General features: G+C 33.5%; 1 protein-coding gene across 1 annotated transcript in view; it reads right to left on the bottom strand.

Moving 5' to 3' along the window:
• Positions 1–17,361, bottom strand: part of SUPT3H (SPT3 homolog, SAGA and STAGA complex component) — a 566,769-nt gene that overhangs the window by 443,322 nt on the left and 106,086 nt on the right. The window lies entirely within an intron of this gene.

The following is a 17,361-nucleotide window of genomic DNA, read 5'->3' as shown; positions in this document are numbered from 1 at the left end:
ATAAAAAATCAAGCTACTTCTAAATGGGAAAAATGAACATGTGGAAATAGAAATAAATTATAATCACTCCAAGGAAACTTAAATACTTAGATATAAACTTAAAACATGAACCAGAGCTGTATACTAGAAAGTATAAAATGTTAATAAACGAAACCAAGGAAGACTTAAATAAATGGAAAGACAAATTTTGTTCATAAATTGATAGACAGCATAATAAAAATGTCAATTATCTCAAAAAAAGGTAAGTTGTTTGTAGACATAGAGAATCATAATGTACACTGTAGCACTACAACAGATAATACAATCTTTAAAAAAGAATAAAATTGTAGGAAGCTAACTCTTCATGATATTAAGGACTATATACAGCTATAGCAATCAAGAAAGTGTGATACTAGTAAATGGAAAGACACACAGATCAATGGGATGTAATAAAGAACCAAGATATCAACACAAACAAATAAGGCCTACTGATTTTTGATAGTTTCAAATGTAATTCAATACAATGGCAAAAAAAAAAAAAATACAATGGCAGAAGTATAGTCTTTCTACAAATGGCAATGGAGCATTTGGACGTGAAGAGCAAAAAAATATACCTCAACAGAAACCTCACATCTTACATAAAAACTAACTCAAAATGGATCACAGGGCTAAATGTAAAACACAAACATTTTCAGAAAATATAGGAGAAAATCTTAAGGATTTTGGGCTAGGACTGACACCAAAAGCAGCTTAATTCACAAAAGGAAACACTGATAAACTGGACATCACGAAAATTATTTTTTGCTCTAAAAATACTCTAAGAGGATGAAAGGACAAGCAACAAAAAAGTGGAAGAAAAATATTTGTAAACCACGTGACAAAGGACTAGTATGTACATCTATAAAGAACTCTCAAAGCTCAAAGAGTAATACAATAACCCAATTAGTAAATAGTAAAAGGCATTAACCAACACTTCACAAGAGGATATATATATATATGTATATATATACACATATATATATGGCAAATCAGCACATGAAAAGACGTTCAACACATTAGCTATTAAGCACCATAATAAGACTACCACTACACACCTATCAGAATGTCTAAAATAAAAACAGTGGCAATACAAAGGTTGGCAAGAATACAGAGAAAATAAGACTCTCATGTATTTCTGGTGACAATTTAGAACAGTACAGATAACTCTGAAAATGTTTACAAATTTCTTTAAAAATTAACATACAATTACCATATGACCTAGGAATCATGCTGTTTGGCATTTATTTCAGAGAAACTAAAGTACACACAAAATCCTGTATACAAACAGTCGCAGAAGCTTTATTCAAAAGAGGCAAAAACTAAAAACTAAAACTAAAACTAAAGATGTCTTTTGATAGTGAATATTAAACAACCATGGTACAGCCACACCAATGAATACTATTCTGCTATAAGGAGTAATGAATTATTACTTAAAGCTTTTACTTATTTATTTGCCAGAGAGAGAGAGAGAGAGAGAAGGAGAGAGATAGAGAGCACAAGCAGGGGGAGCAGCAGGCAGAGGGAGAAGCAGGCTCCCCGCTGAGCAAGGACCCCCCCCCCCCCCCCGATGTAGGACTCAATCTCAGGACCCTGGGACCATGACCTGAGCAGCCAAAGGCAGATGCTTAACTGACTGAGCCACTCAGGTATCTGAGCAGCAATGAATTATTAATATACACACAACAACTTGAATGACTTTCCATGGAATATGCTGCATAAAAAAGCCAATACCAAAAAGATTGTAGACTATAAAAATCCACTTAACTTCCTTAAAATGAAGAATTATAGAAATAAAAAAGAGATTTGCTGTTGCCAGATAAGGATGGGGGTGGAAAGCATGGGAGGGGGCCACAAAAAGGCAATACAAGCAATTATGTGGTAGTGGAACCATTCTGTATCTTGACTATAGTAACAGATGCATGGAACTATGTTATATAAATGCACACACAAGTGTACTACTTGTGATAAAAATACAAACACACCCATACAAGTGGGTACAAGTAAAACTGTAGAAATCTAAACAAGATCAATGGATTTTATCAATGTCAATATCCTGATCATAATTGTGTACTACACTTCTTTGTATACTACAATTTTCTAAGATGTAACACTGAGGGAAACTGGGTAAAGTATAAACAGTATCTCTCTGTACTATTTTTTATAACTGGTAATGAATCTGTAATATATCAAAATAAAAAGTTCAATTTTAAAGAAACAACACACCAGAAATGATATAATACAGTATTATAAAAGTCTAAGGATTCCTGAATTCATATATAACAATTCCAATCAGAGTATCAGAATCTTAGAATTAGAATTATCAATTATTTATCATACTTACCTTTTTCTTAGTTAGATAAATCATGGCCCTATAAAGCTATAATTTTTTTTAAAAGGATTTTATTTGTTTATTTGTCAGAGAGAGAGAGTGTGTGTGCAAAAGCAGGGGGAATGGCAGGCAAAGGGAGAAGTAGGCTCTCTACTGAGTAAGGAGCCGACCTGGGACTCCATCCCAGAACCCTGGGATCATGACCCAAGCCAAAAACAGACGTTTAACTGACAGCCCCCCAGGTGTCCTGTATTAATCTACATCTTACATTAATTTATAATAATCAAACTTTTTCTTAATTTGATATATCTCTTCAATTTCTTTCCCTCTTAAAACATAAAGCTAAGTTGTAGGCTATCTCAAATTCCAGCAAATTCTGAATAAGTGGAGTCTAACAAATATTTTAAATGATCTTTAAGGATGTATTTGTTGGAATTATTGCACAAGTATATTAATGTAATCAAAATCAGAATTCTATTTAAGAACTTCCTATAAAGCTCAAAATTCAAGTTTAAAATTTTTATTCAAAAACACGACTAGAACAGTAATTTAATGATGTTAAATTACAAGTTATAATCCTATACATGACACACTTAGCTAGATTAAATTACATAAATCATAATAAAATATGCCTAAGTATCTGAGTTGAAATATATATTATATATACATTTTAAATTTAGGTTTTATAACTGATAAGCTGGCAAAAACAAATTTACTGAATCCAGTTCCATGAACAAGCAAAGGTGGTATTTTTTTTCAGTTAGAATTCATTTACGGAATCCAAAACCAAACATAATGCACTGCCATATACGGGCATATCTCATTCTAGTGCATGTAGCTTTACTACACTTCACAGATACCACATTTCCCACAAACTGAAGATCTGCTGCAAGATTGCATCACACAAGTCTATTGGTACCATTTTTCTTAAAGCATTTGCTGACTTTGTGTCTCTGTGTCACATTTTGGTAATTCTAACAATATCTCAAACTTTTTCACTATTTTATTTGTTATGGCGATCTGTGATCAATGATTATAACTCACTAAAAGCTCAACTGATTTTAGCAATAAAGTAAGAAATAGAGCAGTTCTTAGCAATAAAGTATTTTTTCATTAAGGTATGTACTTTTTAGACATAATGCTATTGCACCTTTAATATGCTACAGTGTAATGTAAACATAACTTTTATATGCACTGGGAAACCAAAAAAATTCATTTGCTTCGCTTTACTGTGATATTTGTTTTATTGTGGTGGTATGGAACGAAACCACCAATATCTCCGAGGTATGCCCGTAAAATGTAAACATGTCATCCTAAAAATAATCAACATCATTCTTACCATCCACTATTCCTGAAGCTTCCTGTCTCCATTATATAGTCTACTTAAAGATGTCATTACCCATATGTAAGTACTCCTCGTAAGTACCATGAAATTCTCTCAATGGGATTATTAAAGGATCTACAGTACTTCATGGTTTGAGCAGAACAAACTATGACATGCTAAAAGAATGTTCTCTCTGTGTGGTTCTGCCACCACCCACACACAGTTTATTATTTAAAAAAAAAAAAAAAAGGACTGGCACTTGACACTATACATCATCTTAGTACCAAATAATCTCAAAAAAATTGTATCCTATATGTTACCATCTTTTGATAAAAGGACACATAGGGATGCAGCAGTTGATTTAAAATTACACCAGATTTTTTAGAGCATTAATAAAGGCTACAGAATTTATTTATTACATCATCATTAATGTTAACAATAAATTTTAAATGAGGAAATAGCAAAAAAATTCTTAGAATTATACACCTTTTTGAACATATACAACTTCCTACCTAGTTTATTATTAAACACTTTTTACCAATTTACACTGTGAAATGGGATTTTTACTTTCTTTACTATCAAGGCCAAAATAACATTCAGGCAAAAATAGCTATCCCATTTAATCTACATTTTATGTAATTTCTTATATGTCTTTATTTTCAAGGTTCAGGTTTAACACCAAAGCATATAGATAGCTATTACATCATACTGTCAGAATTGACCCCAGCTGTGACCTCTACTAAATTTCTTACCACTAATTAAAATTCAAACTTAGAAATGTTTCTATCTATTCCACATATGGAGAAATTAGCTGGTTGGAATTTACTGCTTTCTTTCTTCTTCTCTCTTCCTCATCACTAAATAGGTGGTTAACTGGTGTAATTTTTTTCAAACCTGAAAATGTCTTCAAATTTTGTCTCAGGTCCTTCTTTAAGAATACATAATAAAAATTCTCTTTTTACCAGAAATCACATTGGAATTAAAGATAGCAATTCCAGTAAATTTAATTTTCACCATATTTTTATATATGTATGAAAAGTTCACTATACCCACATGTCAGACACATCCCCAAAAGACGAACAGACATACAGCCATCGCCCTCCCTCTTTCCCAGTGCTCATGGTGGTTTATTAGTAAAACTAAAATACAAAATTAAACCATTCCCTAGTTTACGTAACAGGTGACCAGCATAAAGCAAATTGTTTAGGACAATTGGCAAAGGAACATAAATTCATTAAGGATAAAATAATTAATATAAACATGGTCATCCTTACAAGACTTCAATATACCAAGGTGATCTTCAGATATGTAAGAGTAAGTATCAGATTTATTGAGTACTTATAGGCATTATACCCCTTCCATGTATTAATTAAATTTATCCTCTCAATAATCCTACATATTATTTCTACAATTTTACAACAGACACAACATAGCCAGCAAATAACGGTATCTTTCAATGTGCTAGAACTATAAGTTTTATTTCAGAGAAATATTTCTATTTTAATGCAGTTAAATTGTTTTAAATAATTTTCTGCCACCTTTGGTTATACACTATGAATCTATATATTTATATATATATATGTATATATATATAACACACACACACAGAAAAAAATTAAATTGTAAGTCTGCATAATAACTGAATATATTGGTAAAACAGGCTCACTAGATTTTCAGATTTGTAAGTTCTTTAGGGACTTTTACTTTATGAAATGAAAGACTACTGCAAATACTCTCCACTTACACTACTCTTCAAGCTTATTTAGTTAACTGAAAAGAAAACATGAAAGAAAATTCCCATTAAAAATAGAGCAATCTGGGGTGCCTCCATGGTCAGTGGGTTAAGCCTCTGCCTTCCACTCAGGTCATGATCTCAAAATTCTGGGATTGAGCCCCGTGTTGGTCTCTGCTCAGCAGGGAGTCTGCTTCCCACACCCCCGCCCCTGCCTGCCTCTCTGCCTACTTGTGATCTATCTCTCCGTCAAATATATAAAATAAAATCGTTATAAAAATAAAAATAAAATAAAAATTAAAATAGAGCAATCTGAGAACCAAGGACAGTTCAATTTTCTCTATCCATAGTTACTCCCAGAAGCCAAAGTTGCATAGGTTCATACTATAATTACATCAAGAAGGCAGTTCAATAATTAAAGGGGACAACAATGATATCTTTATAAAAGAATTTCTAGAATTAAAATAATTATGAAAAAGAATTTATATTAGATATCAGATGTAAAAAAAAAACTCTCCTCTCAGAAACTCAGTATTTGTAATATATTAATTAATCTGATGAATTCCTTAACCTTAGGACGTTTCTGTGCTTATCCCTTCATGACTGTGTTTACCTTCTTTATTTCAATTCTATATCTCAGCCTTAAAAATACATAAATGATTATAATAAAACAAGATAGTGCTCATTAAAAAATAAAATTCATGCATTGTCAACTAGCTTTTCCTGCTAGTTTTAGGTTCCAAGCTTCCCCCCACCAAAAAAAATTATTTATACTTCGGTTTCATTTTCCATTTTATGTTTCAGATGTGAGACTTACATTAAGTAAGAGACAGATGAACTGGACACTCACTGCATTCCCAAATATAATGGTTTTGCAGAGAGATAGGATACCCAGAGCCACTTGGCAGGTGTATGCTCTGAGCAATGGAGACAAAGGTAGGAAATTTAAAAAGGACAAAAACATGGGTTCTAGCTATTTCACTGAGCAACTCAACACTAACTATTCTTCAATGTAACATTCTGTCTGCCCAGGGAAGAAAGAAAACACAGCAAAGTTATAAAGCACTGAGGGTAATAGAGCTAACATTTACAAATGGGATGGTGGCAGTTGGTGGGAGTGAGGACAGTAGTCCAAAAAATAAAAAATAAATAAATAAAACTAAAGCAAAGCAAAATATCTATACACTCAAAGTACATAATAACTTCTGAAAATTTGAAAACACAAAAACAACAATGCGATGGCAACAGCATATATGGAGTAACCTCTACAATTAAATCAGCTCACAGCTGGATTGAGTGAAAGCATAAATGGAAAAAGTTTGATTTCATTTTCTGCTCAACTTCCATGATGGTTAATTTTATGTGTCACTTTGACTGCGCCAGGAAATGCCCAGATATTTAAACATAATTCTGGATGTTTCTCTGAAGGTGTTGCTGGATAACAACATTTAAATTGCTAGACTAAAAAAAGCACATGGCCCTCTACAATGTGGTGGGTCTCATAAAATCAGGTGAAGGCCCAAAAGGCTGACCTTCCTGCAAGTAATAGAGAACTCTATTCTCTATTACTCCCACCTGATAGACTTTGACTGGATTGTAGGCCCTTCGTGCCTGGCAGCTGTCAAACTGAAACATCATCTGTCCCTGGTTCTATAGCCCCTTCCAGCCTTACTTGCCAGCCTCCATAATCAGGAGTCAATTCCTCACAATACATCTCTTCACCCATATATCCTACTGCTTCTATTTCTCCGGAGAACCCTAATACATCTCCCAAAAACAGATTCTTTATAATCAATTCACCATCAGGTTTATTAAGATTATAACACTGTGATGAGAGTATTCCTGCACAAATTCATTTACATTAATGAATTAACCCTCTAAAATGTGCTATGATGAATACTAACATTTATTTTTTTAAACATTTTCTTTTTTTTTTTAAGATTTTATTTATTTGACACAGAGAGATAGATCACATGTAGGCAGAGAGAGAGGGGAAAGCAGGTTCCCTGCTGAGCAGAGAGCCCGATGTGATGCGGGGCTCAATCCTAGAACCCTGAGACCTGAGCTGAAGGCAGAGGCATAACCCTAGGAGCCACCCAGGCACCTCTGAATACTAACATTTTAAAATATCATACAGAAAATCAAAACCATGGCCTCCTGTTATATAAGTTGTGAATTTTTTTTAAAGAAATAAGCTTTTAAAAGTAATACTGCTAAAAAAAAAGTAATACTGCTTACAGTTTTTTATTACTTTTATGTATTATTGCAATGATCATTTTCACTGAGTAGCTTTTTTTTTTTTTTTTTTTAATGAACTTCTCGGGACTCTGTATCAATGCAGCAGCTAAGAGCCTTTAAACTCGTTATTTTTCCCAGGAGAAGTAGAAGTCAGCTTACACTAGGAGAGCAGTTTTCTGATTTAGCTGGGTTTTCCCATTCTGAGAGGGAATACTGCCTCCTTAGCATGTAACACACAGAATATGAGCCATGCTTTCTGCAACACCAAAATACCATACCAAAAATAATATTGGACACGTACTGAGTACCATGCTCCAGAAATGGCACTCTAAATACTTTTCATGCATTATGTCATTTACTCCTTCCAAACAGCCTTTATCACTGATAGAATTATCAGGCACATTTTGAATATGAGGAAACAGAGGCGCTGAGGCCTCCACTATTCCAGGAACACCTGACCAGTAAATGGCTTACTCTCCATTTGAACCACTGCACTGTACCAACAGCCACCCTATAGGAAAATGGTTTACCTTCTGGTACATCTTTTAGAATTGTATGGCTAAAACTATAAATTACATTCCAAATAACTTCCCTTAATTGTCAGACTCAGACATGTTCCTAAAAAAATAAAATAAGTGGATTCAATCTCAAAGTCTTAATATTCAAAAAAAATTTGTTGACCAATTCTTGGAAGATATCCACTAATGTACCCAATTCGGAATCAGCTATGATGCTGTAACACATATTCTCTTTTAAAGCTATTAAAAATCCCAAATACCTTCTTTTAAACTGTTACCTATGTATTTTGAACTCTTGGATAAAATACATTTGTGAGTGAATAATAATTACTTATTCAGTTATTTAAAATTATTTAATCCCTTGGTAAGCCACATCAACGTTGTTGAAGAAAAGCAGAAGACTTCAATTTCTAATGTTTTACCAGGCTGAATACTTATTTTCAAGTTAAACAATTACTGAGTTTTTTTAAGTCTTTGGTGGAAATACAATATATGTTTTCTTTATTTACCTAATTTAATCACTATCCCTACAGCATTACAATTTAAAATTATTATACTTGAAGACTTTGAAAGTGTAAACAAATTATAGCTAGATATCAAGTTACTACACCTTTATATCCAATTTATAATTTTCTTCAGTTAAATGACAAGTACTCCAAGGAGATCTCTGTTGATTGGAGGCTCCTCTAGGGTACAATGGATTTGTAGAGAACTAAATAGTCTCATGCTCTTAAAACCCCTAGAAATACTTCAGTAAGATACAAAGCCTTTCTTAATAAAATGAGACAGCCAAATAAACCAGACATCATGCAAAATTTGCCCTAACTACCCCAGTGGGAAAATAGCTCTCTTTGGAATTTTTTTTCGGATTTTAAAAAAAGGACACAGAAATTATCTTAGATTAGAAAAAGAGAAGGGAAAGAAAATTAACACAAGGAAGAAAACCTGTAACAAAGATCATCAAAGGTTTTATATAGAATTATGAATAAAATATTTTATATTGCTGTTAAGGGGATAAAATTACACACACACACACAATCTGAAACAGATTTTCCTCAGTCAATAAAGGAATTTTAATGAGCCAATATTTTAAACTAAATAGCTGAAAACTAAAAACTCCTGTTTAAAAATACTTATGAATAGTTGTAATATCTTAGAATTTAAATTATTGTTGAAGAACGAGCTGTATTACATTCTCTATAAATGTCTTCCATTCCACCAAAAGTACCAAAAACCAGAATAAATTCTCTTATGAAACTTTGAATGCTCAAGTAGCATTGCTAAGAAACAAGTGGGTAGATACTAATCCAAATATTATTAGGGGAAAGGAGAAACTTCTTAGAAATAGTAATTTATTTTTAATTTTTGAGGAACCACCACACCATTTTCCACAGCAACTGCACCATTTTACATTCCTACCAGCAATGCACAAACATTCCAATTTCTCCACATACTGGTCACGGCTTTTTATTTTCTGTATTGGGGGGTTGCTGTGTTGTTGTTGTTTGGGTAACAGCCATCCTAATGGGTACAAAATAATACCTAATTGTGGTTTTGACTTGCATTTCTCTGATGAGTAATGATGTTAATCATCTTTTCATACTCTTATTGGCCATTTGTACATCTTCTTAGGAGAAAGGTCTACTCAAGTACTTTGTCTATATTTCAAATGGATTACTTTCTTCTGTGTTGTTGAGTTGCAGGAACTCCTAATATAGTCTGGATATTAACTCCTTATCATATATATGACTTGTAAATATTTTCTTCTACTCTGTGGGGTATATTTACATTCTTTTGATAGTGTTCCTTGGCATGCATAAGATTTAAAATTTTACATAGTCCAATTTATCTATTTTGCTTTTGTTTCTCTGCTTTTGGTGTCATATGCAAGAAATCACTGCCAAATTCAATGTCATAAACATTTTTTCCTAGTTTTCTTCTAAGAGTTACATAGTTTTAGCTCTTACATTAAGTTTTTTTTTTTTTAAAGATTTTATTTATTTATTTGACAGAGAGAGATCACAAGCAGGCAGAGAGGCAGGCAGAGAGAGAGGAGGAAGCAGGCTCCCTGCTGAGCAGAGAGCCCGATGCGATGCGGGGCTCGATCCCAGGACTCTGAGCCGAAGGCAGCAGCCTAACCCACTGAGCCACCCAGGTGCCCCTACATTAAGGTTTTTGATCAATACAAGTGAACTTCTGAAACATAATCATTCACAAGTAGGAAAGAATCATTAACTTCCAAACCAATATTATATTAATATAAACTTATATTAATTATTAATGTAAATATAATAAATATATAAATATATATTTATATATATTAAAATAATATAAAATTATATTAATATTATAATATAATTATAACTTACTTTGCTATAGCATAAAATATTTCACTGTAAGGTCAAGGCTGGAAAAAGATACTAGTCTTTCCAAACACAATAAAGATAAGGAAAGTTCTGGGGAAGAATACACATCACAACAAGATTTACACTGCTCATCAACTGTCAGTCCACATAGTACAATGGCTCCAAATCACCTTCCTATGTGGAAGGTCTGGAAGCATGGTACTCCCATTGTGACTCCTTTTGGTTATAAAGCATGACAACTAAGGGTAAAACATATATTCAAGATGTAACATTCAGCAAAAATGTAAACTTTTCTGTCTGACAAATTTCAAATAATTTTCTCCAAAAGACTATTTCATCACCAAAGGGAAATGTGTTAAAGTGATAAATTGACATGAAAATATTATCTAAAAAATTTTTTCTCAAATATATCTAAGATCAGAACAGGAAATAGAGTGTAGCCTTGCAACTAAGTTAACTTGCTACACTGTTAATTTTCTCCAAATTATGAAATGCATTTACTCTCAAGAATAAAGAAAATATATTTACTTCTACCAGGATATAAAAAGTAATGTGGGGGCGCCTAGGTGGCTCAGTGGGTTAAAGCCTCTGCTTTCAGCTCAGGTCATGATCCCAGGGTCCTGGTATCGAGCCCCGCATCAGGCTCTCTGCTCAGCGGGGAGCCTGCTTTCCTTCCTCTCTCTCTGCCTGCCTCTCTGCCTACTTGTGATCTCTGTCTGTCAAATAAATTTAAAAAAAAATTTTTTTAAAGTAATGTGGATTTTTTTTTAAATTTATTTATTTATTTGTCAGAGAGAGAGAGAGAGAGAGTGCACAGGCAGGAGGAGCCGCAGACAGAGAGAGAAGCAGGCTCTCCACCAGGCAAGGAGCCCAATGCGGGACTCAATCACAGGACCCTGGGTTCATGACTAGAGCCAAAGGCAAACACTTCACCCACTGACCTACCCAGGCATCCCAAAAGTAATGTGGCTTTAAAATAGAAAAATATGATGCTATTATTTGCTATGAAACCCAACACTGAATTTAGATCTGAGCATGGACCACCACTACCATCACGTAGTTTAGAAAGGAAATGTGTTATAGCAAAAAGAACAAAGAGTCATAAGATATGGATACTCCTCCTAACTCTGCCTCTACTCATTGTCTTTAATTTTTTAAAAAGTAATGAAATGTGATTATCTCAAATGTCCCCCTGACTCTAAACATCTATGATTATTTTAAACAGCAAATGGACAAAAGCTTCCAGATATCCAAGGTTGCACTCTCCAGGGAATGAATGTAGACAATATAATTTTATTTCACTCACACATTGAGTCCATCATTCAATAAACAAGGAACTATGAGCATATGCCAAGCACTGTTTGAAGCACTAGGAATTACATACAAACATATACAAAGTCTCTGCTCTCAGGAAGCTTACACACTAGCAGAGAAGACAAGGAAAAAACCAAAGGACAAAAGACATTGCCAAATATCATTCCATATAATGATAACTACTGTAAAGGAAAATAAAGAGGGATGAGAATAAAGAGTTGTGAGGAGAGGGGAGAATGTTTTAGATGATCTGAGGTAGAAATAATGATCGCTATGTTTAAAAAACAGTAAAAAGGACAGTGTGCCTAAAATGGTATGAGCACAGGGAAGACAGGCAGGAGGCAGATCTGAGAAGTAAACAGGACCAGCTCATGAAGGATACTATAAGAAGTTTAATTTTTACATGTAGAATAGGAAGCCACTAAAATGTTTCTGAGTATAGAAATGAAAAAAATATAGTTTATATTTTTAAAGTAAAACATGGTTGCTCCTTGGAAAAGAGACTGAAGGGAATAAGTATATTCTTAACTAAGTAGCACTCTTCTAAGAATATTATAAATATTCTTTAATTCTCATGGCAATTGCTTAAGATATGTATTGCATCACTATTTTGAGGTGAGGAAACTGAGATACACAGAGGTCAAAAAGATCACACACACATGGCAAAGATCACACAAACCAGAATACTGCAAAACTAGAATTTTAACCCATGTAGTCTGACTACTTTGTCTGTGATCTTAACCATTATTTTCTGTTGAATCTTACAAGAAGCAAATATTTATAAATAGAAACTTCTCAAGTTAGAAAATAGTACCGTGATTTAAACATATCATGAAAATATGGGTGAAAGGACTTGCTGATAAAGTAGGTATAGAATATAAGGGAAAGAAAATAATTAAGAATTATGCTAGGAGTCTGACATCAAACAGAGATGAAAAAAGTAGGAAAGAAGAATGTTTAGTAGATGGAATCATGGATGTTATTTTAAACTACTGAACATCCAAATGAAGATATCAAGTAGGCAGCCAACCCATATCACAGCATATCGGGAAAGAAGTGTGGTCTAAAAATATAATTTGTCTTCAGTGTATCAATCATATTTAAAGCCATTTGAAAGAATGAAATAATATAAAGATTACAGATAATTTACTTATGCACAGCCTTGATAAAAATTCTAGACAAAAACCTCCATAATTATTTCCCTAAACAATTAGTGCACAACCCTGAGATTTGCATTTGAAAGTCTAAAGTTCCATTTCCACAAACACACAGGTGAATATTTGTGATCATGCGCATATTCCCAGAAAAATTAGTTCCACAAAACTGTAAGATATGTATGGGAGTGCAAATGAAAGAAAAAGGATATAAAGGCAGACAAAGGTTCTGAGCTGGACCTAATGTGATTATTTTAATGGTAACATAAAAGAGGTTACAGTGCACTAATAGAAAAAGAAAAAGTTGTGGGTTTCACATGACTTTTATTTGCTACTAAAAAAATCATACCTCCCCAAATATCTACATATTATCCATTAATGATGTTAGCCTTCCTGCTGAAATTCAAATTGTCAGCGAATGAAACAGTCCTGAACCTGAGCAGTGACAATGCTTACTGTGATTAGGAACCCCAGAGATGGAGAGTGCTAAAGAAGTTTTACCCAAAGTCTGTAACCAAGCCTCAGAAGAGACTACCTGATAACTGCTCTCAGAGGAGTTTTCTGATCTTTTTATTACTTTCCTGGACACTGTGGTCCAGTGGTACAATCCAATTACAACCACATCTTAAAATAAAAATCCAGTGACAACCTCAATTCCTGGTTGATCCCAAAACATTTCTTTTTACTTCAATTATGAATACAAAAATACAAGTTTCTTCCTAGTCCATTCAAGTAGATAAGGGCATCAAAAAGAAAGACAACCTACTTTAACTAAAGTGATATAGATTAAAAGTAAATAGACAAAAAAAAAAGATATAACATTCAAACACTAATCAGAAGGAGTAAATGAATATCAAAACAAAGAAAATCACAAGGAATGAAGAAAAACATTACTTCATCATGAAGATATAACAATCTTAAATGTGTATGCAACTAATAACAGAGCATCAAAACACATAAAGCAAATACTGACTGAACTAACAGGAGAAAGAAAGAAATATGGACAATTTAACACATTTTCATCAAAATAATAGAACAAGTTAAGAAAATCAGCAGGATATGTAAGACCTAAACACCATAAAACAACTTGATCTAAAAGATATTTATAATACATTTATTATATACTCAACAACAAAATAACATTTTTTCAAGTACAAATGGAAATTCACACATACAAACCACATTCAAGGCCATAAAACAAATTTTAGAACGTATTGAAATCTTACAAAATATTTTCTCTGTAAGTAAATTAAAGTAGAAAATAAAAGAAACATAACTAGAAAATATTATCAAATAATGAGAAAACAAATTTCTAAACTACCCACGAGTTAAAAACGATATCTTAAGGAAATTAAGAAATACTTTTTAAGTTATTTTTATTAACATATAATGTAGGGGCACCTGGGTGGCTGAGTAGGTTAAAGCCTCTGTCTTCGGCTCAGGTCATGATCCCAGGGTCCTGGGATCGAGCCCCACATCGGGCCCTCTGCTCAGCAGGAAGCCTGCTTCCCTCTCTCTCTCTGCCTGCCTCTCTGCCCACTTGTATCTCTGTCAAATAAATAATAAAATCTTTAAAAAAAAAACAACCATATAATGTATTATTTGCCCCAGGGGTACAGGTTTGTGAATTGTCAGGCTTACACACTTCATAGCACCCACCATATCACATATCCTCCCTAATGTCTATAACCCAACCACCCTCTCCACAAACCCCCTTTCCCCAGCAAACTTCAGTTTGTTTTGTGAAATTAAGAATCTCTTATGGTTTGTCTCCTTCCTGATCCCAAGAAATATTTTTAACTAAATGAAAATGTAAATATAACAAACCAAAATTTGTGGGATACACCTAAAGCAGTGCTAAGTGGGAAATGTATAGGGTGCCTAGATGGCTGAGTCAGTTAAGTGTCTGCCTTGGGCTCAGGTCATGATCCTGGGGTCCCAGGATCGAGTCCCATATTGGGCTGCCTACTCACTGGGGAGCCTGCTTCTCCCTCTCCCTCTGTTGCTCCCCCTGCTTATTCTCTCTCTCTCGCTCTCTCGGTTAAATAAATAATTTTTTTTTTAAGTGGGAAATGTATAGCATTAGATGCATATATTTGAAAAGAAGGTCTTAAGTCAATAATCTAAAGATTCCATCAGAAGAAACGAGAAGTAAACTGAAAGCAAGCAAAATAAAAGATACTATAAGGAGCAGAAATCAATGAAACTGAGAACAAAACAGCAACAGAGAAAAATCAATGAAACCAAAAACTGTTTCTTTGGAAAGATCAATGAAATTGATAATGCTCTTGCCAGTTTAAACAAGAAATGCAGGAAGAACTATCATAATAGAACTCAATAAAAGGATAACTATCATAATAGAACTCAATAAAAGGATAGTAAGAGAATACTATGATCTTATCTATGAACATAATTTTGACAAATTAGAAGAAATGGACCATTTCCTTAAGATAAACAAACTCAGTCAACAGAAACACACAACAGAATAATCCTATAGTGTGCAGAAAAGAGTTAACATTGCAGGCCTGATGCTGCTATCATGAGACGGGCCTGACTGCAGAACTGGTGTTTGGCTAGAATATCAAACTTTGGGTTTGGGGATATTCTCTATATAGCAAACCTGTTTTATCTGCTTGAGGCATTGAGCCCTGCTGTACCAGCTTGCATAGACTGTACAAATATCATGAGTTAGGGTAAAAATCTGCTTTCCTTCTTAGAGTCTGGAAATTGGGAAGCTGTGGCTACATGAGCACAACTGGCATGGCTACATGAACAGTTCTCAGTAAAAATCCTAGATTTTGAGTCTTAAGCAGGCTTCCCTGGGCAGAAACACAGCCTATGTGTCACTGCAATTTACTGCTAGAAGAATATGTTTCTTATGCCCTGTGCTCTCAGAAGGGAGAACTTTAAAGGTTGAGTCTGGATGCCTCCAGACTCTCCTTGAGTCATTTTCCCTTGCCGATCTGTAATAAATCATACTTATGAGTAAAAATATGATGAGTGCTGTGAGTCCTAGCAATTCACTGAATGTGCACATGGTCACTGAAACCCTGGAATACATAGCAATTAAATAAATTACATATGTACTTTAAAATCTTTCTGAAAAAAAAAAGGAAATTCCAAGGCTCAGATGGTTTCACTGGGCAACTCTACCCAACTATACCCTACATATAACACCAAATCTACACAATTTATCCCAAGTAACAGCAGAGGAGAAACACTGCCTAAATTCATTTATGTGGCCAGCATTACACTGATAATAACATAAGAAAAGGATAGTACAAAAATGAAAATCACAAATCAATATCCCTCATGAACATAGATGAAAAATCCTCAACAAAATATAAGCAAATTGAACTCAGCAATATATAAAAAGAATACTACATAACAACCAAGCACAATTTATCTGAGGAATGCAAGGCTAGTTCAATATTTAAATATCAGTTGATATAATACACCATTATAACTAACTGAGACAATTATCACATGGTCTTTATCAACTGATAAAGAAAAATAACAAAAAAATTCAACACCATTTCATGATAAAAAACTCTCAGCGATCTAGAAATGAAAAGGGAAATCATCAAAGCAATGAACCAGATCTACAAAAGACATAGCTGCCATCACATTTAATGGCAAAAGAAAATGCTTTCCACACAATACTCAAACAAGGGAAAATGTCTCTTCTCACCAACTCATTTTCAACACTGTACAAGAAACCCTAGCCAATGCAATAAGACTAAAAGGGAGGGGGGAGAGAGAGAAGGAGGGCATAGAATTGAAAAAGAAGAATTAAAACTGTTCTGATATGCAGATAATTGTCTATAAAGAAAAGCCCAAAGTATCTATAATAAAGCTCCTAGAAATATGTTGTTTACCAAAGTCACAGGATACAGCTTACCATACAAATATAAATCAGATTTCTATGTAGTAGCACTGAAGAGCTGGAAACTAAAACTTTTAAAACAGTACTATCTGTAGTATCTCCACAAAAAATTAAATACATGGGATTAAATCAAAGTATATGACCTCAGTGCACTGAGAACTACAAAACTCTGATGGCAAAAATTAAAAAAAAAAAAAAAACTAAAAATATAAAAAGACCATTTTCATAGGTTGGAAAACTCAAAATAGTTAAGATGTTAATTCTCTTCAAATTGATCTATAGATTTAAGGCAAATTCAATTAAAATCTCAGCAGGATTTCTTGTAAACAAGACAATTTTAAATTGCACAGAGAAAGGTAAGAACTACAATAGCCAAAGCAATTCTGTAAAAGAGAAACAAAGCTAAACAACTCATTTTAAGAGATTTTCAGACTTATTATAAAGCCATAGTAATTAAGACAGTATAGTAATAAAGACCAGAC

Source organism: Lutra lutra, chromosome 6 (genome assembly GCF_902655055.1).
Source record: "Lutra lutra chromosome 6, mLutLut1.2, whole genome shotgun sequence".
Lineage (NCBI taxonomy): Eukaryota > Metazoa > Chordata > Mammalia > Carnivora > Mustelidae > Lutra > Lutra lutra.
The sequence above is the reverse complement of the archived record's forward strand: the minus strand, read 5'-3'. Positions and strand labels throughout refer to the sequence as shown.